The sequence below is a fragment of the Stegostoma tigrinum genome, chromosome 3 (assembly GCF_030684315.1).
Source record: "Stegostoma tigrinum isolate sSteTig4 chromosome 3, sSteTig4.hap1, whole genome shotgun sequence".
Taxonomy (NCBI): domain Eukaryota; kingdom Metazoa; phylum Chordata; class Chondrichthyes; order Orectolobiformes; family Stegostomatidae; genus Stegostoma; species Stegostoma tigrinum.
In genome coordinates, this window is record NC_081356.1 from 65,526,393 (window position 1) to 65,532,697 (window position 6,305).

Consider the following 6,305-nt stretch of genomic DNA (forward strand, 5'->3'; position numbering starts at 1 on the left):
GTAACCATACAGTAAGTACAACATGCTGATATTGATCTCTGTGACTTAGTTTGGTGAACACCACTGACGAAAGAGTTAATTTTTAGAGTACGCAAAGTACAGCAACACACTTTTGCAACGTAGCTGAATGAATGACAATTCAACAGATAAAATACTCTTCTGCAATATTTTTAGTGGGAGTTAAAAGTAAATTGCTGATAAACCTTTTTTTTCTTCGCTTAAAATCAGGAATTTGACAGAACCCTTACAACTCCAAATTTTTCAGTGGTATTTGTGAATGAGGTGACCATGATATAATAGCCCAGCTCTTCTGATCTCTGAATAGTTGGACACTGAACAAGAAAACAGAGATGTACATTGGCACCCATGGGAAATCCAGATGCACTGATTTCTGATCAGAATTTGCCCTCCTCTCTGGGACCATGTGAAAACTCTCTATTTGGAAAGCACCATCTTAATTACTTGGATAGCTACCCAGCTAATATTAGATGGAAAGATCCTAATCTAATACCTGGACAACTATACAACTCACCACCGACATCCCAACTCCATCCTCGACCCTCATAACTGACACCCAAAGACTTAAACTGACAAAACCCTGCCATCCTGCTCCCCGCCTCACAACACTTCAACTCCCTTCATGACCCTCATACTTCCCTCCCATAACCTGTTCTGGATCCAGCCTGATGAGAGACCACCATTTAATACTCCTGGCCTCTGGCCTGTCCCCTGACCTGACTAAACATTGCTCCAGTGGCACAATTGGTTAGCGCGTGGTACTTATATGACAGTATAGAGGCATGTGCAATGCTGAGGTTGTGAGTTCAAGCCTCACCTGGAGCAGTTTTAGTTTGTCATGGTGCAAGATGGTAAGGAGATAAAGCTAAGTTTGTTGGAAACTGGCAGTTTCCGAGGATTGGGAAATGACTTAATGGATATTTGAAATGTGTGCGGAGTGATAACAGGAGATAATTTTGTAGGCGGCACGGTGGCTCAGTGTTTAGCACTGCAGCCTCACAGCTCCAGGGACCCGTGTTCGATTCTAGCCTCGGGTGACTGTCTGTGTGGAGTTTGCACATTCTCCCTGTGTCTGCGAGGGTTTCCTCTGGGTGCTCCGGTTTCCTCCCACAGTCCAAAGATGTGCAGGTTAGGTGGATTGGCCATGCTAAATTGCCCCTAGTGTTCAGGGGTGTGTGGGTTATAGGGGGATGGGTCTGAGTGGGGTGCTTCAAGGGGTGGTGTGGACTTGTTGGGCCGAATGGCCTGTTTCCACACTGTAGGGAATCTAATCTAATCTAAACATTACCACTCTTCTGACCCTCAGACATTTCCTGAACCCAAACTCCACCTCCAGCCTGTCCTAGCTACACCCGCAATTGAGCTCCCTCTCTGATTCTCCAACTCCTCATAAACCCTGATTGGGTTAGGTTCCACCACTCTACTCATAGCTAAGTTACCCAACTCTCCCATACTCAACCTGATGCCTCAATATTGGCCCGTCCAAGATGGTGGCCAGTTGACTGGGCTGTGTGTGCGCTCTTGTCTGGGGCTCAGCTGCTCCCATTTTTGTTTACTTTTGCTCTGTTTTTTCATTTTTCTTCGCTTTGTTGGCTTAGTCAACAGCATCAACACAACAATGTGGAGGCAGTGGCCTAGTGGTATTATCGCTGGACTATTAATCCAGAAACTCAGATAACATTCTGGAGACCCGGGTTAAAATCCTGCTGTGGCAGATGGTGGAATTTGAATTCAATAAAATATCTGGAATTAAGGATCTAAAGATGACCATGAATCCATTGTTGGGAAACATCCGTCTGGTTCACCAACGTCCTTTAGGGAAGGAAAATGCCATCCTTACCTGGTCTGTCGTATATGTGACTCCAGACCCATGGTAATGTGGTTGACTCTGAAATGCCCTCTGGGCAACTAGGGATGGGCAATAAATGCTGCCTAGCCAGTGACACCCTTATCCTGTGAATGAAACAAAAAAACGCAACAAGAGTAGGCCATGCACAGAGTGGTGAGACTGGCAAGGTGACATCTCGGAGGAGGGTGGATGAGTGGGAATCCTGGCATTGTGGTAGCCCCACTGACCTGGTAGTGGAGCCAGGGACTCCTGGTCACAGTGGGCCCTGAGCAGGGACTCCTGCTGTTGGTGAGGCAGCGGCTATGGTGGTAGAAGCTTGGCATGCCTGGACCAGAGACCCCTGGTGTCATCGAGGCAGAAGCGGAGCCTGGGACTCTGTTGCAGTTGTGCTAGGCCTGGAGTCAGGGCCTACTGCTTTGAGGCAAGTGTGTGTTCAGCACGGGACTCAGCAGCAGCATTGGATCCAGCGATGAAGAGATAACACCTAAACAGTGACAGTTCCTGTCATGGTGAGTGCAGTGCACATAGCGTTGAGGTGATGAAGGAGGAGTGGGGACCCAGGTCAGGGTGTCGCAGGTGAGCCAGCTCAGGAATCATGATGTACGCAGCAGAACGAAGATAGACTTTCTTTCAGTTATATCGTTTTACTCTTTTAATTTTAAACTACTCAAAATGGTGCCTGACTGTGGCGACTGTTGAAGATTTTCTCTGTATTTTACTGTATTATTCGCTGTAAAACGCAAGTGACAATAAATCGTCCAAATTCAAACGATGACCCCCAACTCTTGTCTACCTTCCCTCCCCAATGTCTTCCACCAGCCATTCCACCCTGCTACCCCTTCACCCCACACATGTCCACCCTACATACCCTCACCTTATCACTTTATGAACTTAGCTTATCTACTATATCAATTACCTGTATAATCACCCCTTCACCCATTTAGTCATCTGTTGGGTTAGCCACTCACTCTTCCACTTACTCTTTAAATGTCCCAAAGCTTTTCACTGTGTTACTGAAAGAAGACTTTACTAGAATATGCAGCTAATACAATAAAAATGGGATGATGCCTTTCTAGCCCCAACAATCCGGTGTTACAAAGAAGAACTTCCATTTCAGGTGTACGCTGCATTTTCTAAAGTAACTAAGATTTGAAATCCCAGCCAGAAGTATTGATTGCTGTCAGGAACTGCAGATGCTGGAGAGTCCAAGATAATGAAATGTGAGGCTGGATGAACACAGCAGGCCAAGCAGCATCTCAGGAGCACAAAAGCTGACGTTTCGGGCCTAGACCCTTCATCAGAGAGGGGGATGGGGTGAGGGTTCTGGAATAAATAGGGAGAGAGGGGGAGGCGGACCGAAGATGGAGAGAAAAGAAGATAGGTGGAGAGGAGACTATAGGTGGGGAGGTAGGAAGGGGATAGGTCAGTCCAGGGAAGACGGACAGGTCAGGGAGGTGGGATGAGGTTAGTAGGTAGGAGATGGAGGTGCGGCTTGGGGTGGGAGGAAGGGATGGGTGAGAGGAAGAACAGGTTAGGGAGGCAGAGACATGTTGGACTGGTTTTGGGATGCAGTGGGTGGAGGGGAAGAGCTGGGCTGGTTGTGTGGAGCAGTGGGGGGAGGGGACGAACTGGGCTGGTTTTGGGATGCGGTGGGGGAAGGGGAGATTTTGAAGCTGGTGAAGTCCACATTGATACCATATGGCTGCAGAGTTCCCAAGCGGAATATGAGTTGCTGTTCCTGCAACCTTCGGGTGGCATCATTGTGGCACTGCAGGAGGCCCATGATGGACATGTCATCTAAAGAATGGGAGGGGGAGTGTAAATGGTTTGCGATTGGGAGGTGCAGTTGTTTATTGTGAACCTCCCCTTCCCCCACCGCATCCCAAAACCAGCCCAGTTCGTCCCCTCCCCCCACTGCACCACACAACCAGCCCAGCTCTTCCCCTCTACCCACTGCATCCCAAAACCAGTCCAACCTGTCTCTGCCTCCCTAACCTGTTCTTCCTCTCACCCATCCCTTCCTCTCACCCCAAGCCGCACCTCCATCTCCTACCTACTAACCTCATCCCACCTCCTTGACCTGTCCGTCTTCCCTGGACTGACCTATCCCCTCCCTACCTCCCCACCTATACTCCCCTCTCCACCTATCTTCTTTTCTCTCCATCTTCGGTCCACGTCCCCCTCTCTCCATATTTATTCCAGTTCCCTCACCCCATCCCCTCTCTAATGAAGGGTCTAGGCCCGAAACATCAGCTATTGTGCTCCTGAGATGCTGCTGGGCCTGCTGTGTTCATCCAGCCTCACATTTCATTATCTTGGATTCTCCAGCATCTGCAGTTCCCATTATCACAGGAACATGAAGGTTTACAGGAATATGGGTCAAACTTTTGAAAATGAGATGAGTTCAGATTAGGAAACTTGGTTGGCATGATGAGTAAGGTCAGAGGGCCTGTTCTCATACTGTACTACTCTATGACTCTATGATACAAATATCTAATACCACTTTGTTGTGCATAACATCCTTGTTGCAGTGGTGCATTAACAAATTTCTTTTGGAGATCCAAATATTTTGACAGTCAGAATTACTATTGGTATAGTGAAATGTATAACTTAAAAATTGGTACATTAGGAAACTTGTTAGCTCAAGGGAAATTGAATTTAATTGGTGAAGTGCATTTTTAAGAAACCCTGCACATTAGCTATCTATCTCTGTCTTAAATACACTCAATTACTTAGCCCCCACAGCCCTCTGCAGCAATGAATTCCACATAATGAACATCCCCCACTTTAGAAATTCCCCTTTGTCTCAGTTCTAAAGGTCATCAGTTCACTCTGAGGTTGTGCCATCAGGTCCTAGTCTGTCCTATTAGTGGAAACATCTTCTCCATGTCCATGCTATCTAGTATTCTGGAAGTTTCTGTCAGATCCCTACTACCCTTTAAAACTCTATCAAGTACAGGTGTAGAGCTCTCAACCATTCATATACAACAAGCCCTTCATCCTCACAATCATTCGTCTGAACCTTCTCCAGACTCCCTCCAAGACCAAAACATTCTTCCTATGATACAGGACTAAAAAAACCCTGCACATTAGCAGACAAAAAAAAATGAAGAAGTTCAGATGCCATGTCTTTTGTTGGAAATGAAAGATTATTTTCTACCCTTTTATTAGAAAACTCTGTCTGATAAAAATTTACTCTCACAAAATCTTGATCTTGGTAATTAGCTCACTTTTATGGGCTAGAAAACTTCAGTTCATTAGGAATTCATATTCATAATCGCTAAGAAAGAAGCTCATTTTTGCTCTGGGTATCTGGCCCATATTTTCGATCTGCAGGATATGCAGACACCTTTGTTCCAGTGCGCAGTGCTCCTTAGGATCAATCACGTCGCTGGAGTCAGATTCGTTTGGGCCTAAAGAGGTAAAGTGAAGCTGAACCTGCAAGACTGTGTAAAATATCCATAGCTGGGAGAGCAGAGACATGTAAAGCAATTTGATACACATATACACCAGACTGCCAGCAGTTGAGTGTTGTGTCATTACCATGGAACCCTATTTATTGGCGCTTTTCTGGTCATTTGGTCAAGATGAGGATGGCAGAATTCACACTGGATGAGAAGAGATAGTGAAAGACTAGTCAAAAAGATAAAGGAAACATATGTAAGGTTGAGGAAACTGAACTCAGAAAAGACCCTTGAGGAATATAAAAGCAAGCAGGAAAGAACTTAAGTAAGGAACTAGGGGTCTAGAAGGTGCCATAACAAGTCCTTGGCAAGTAGGAGTGAGGAGAATCCCAAGGCACCTTATCGGTGTGTGAGCAGCAACAGGGTAACTAGGACCACTCAAGAACCAAGCAGGGAACTTATGCATAGAGCCAGAGCAAGTGGGTGAAATCTTTAATGAATGCTGTGCATTGGTATCCAAAGAGGAGACGGACACAGATGATAGTAAGAATAGGGAGGCATATGGTGAGATCTTTGTAGCCTCGTTAGCCACAGGGGTGGTTGCAGATGACTGAAAAATAGCCAATGTTGTTCCTTTATTTAAGAAGGTCAACAGGGATAGTGCAGGAAAATATAGACCAGTGAGCCTCACATCAAAGGGAGGGAAATTACTGAGAAGTATCTTACAGAGAGGACTTATTCACCTTTGGGAAGAAATGTGCTTACTAGAGATAGTCAGCACGGCTTTGCGAGGGTTTTTTTGAGAAAGTAACAAAAGATGATTGATGACATGTACAATACCAAACCATTTGACAAGGTTCCCAGTGGTAGGCTGGTACAAAATATTAAATCACATGGAATCCATGGTAAGTTGGTCAGTTGGATACAAAATTGGCTTGTTCATAGAAGATGGAAGGTGGTTACTCAGAAGTGGTTTTTTGACTGGACATGTGTGACCAGTACTATTTTACAAGGATAAGTGGCTAGGACCTCTG

General features: G+C 45.8%; 1 non-coding gene across 1 annotated transcript; it reads left to right on the top strand.

The window, feature by feature from the left end:
• The first annotated feature begins 747 nt into the window (after positions 1–747).
• On the top strand, positions 748–843 carry trnai-uau (transfer RNA isoleucine (anticodon UAU)). Its single transcript has 2 exons — positions 748–785; positions 808–843. It is a non-coding gene; the product is annotated as a tRNA-Ile (tRNA).
• Positions 844–6,305: the final 5,462 nt, after the last annotated feature.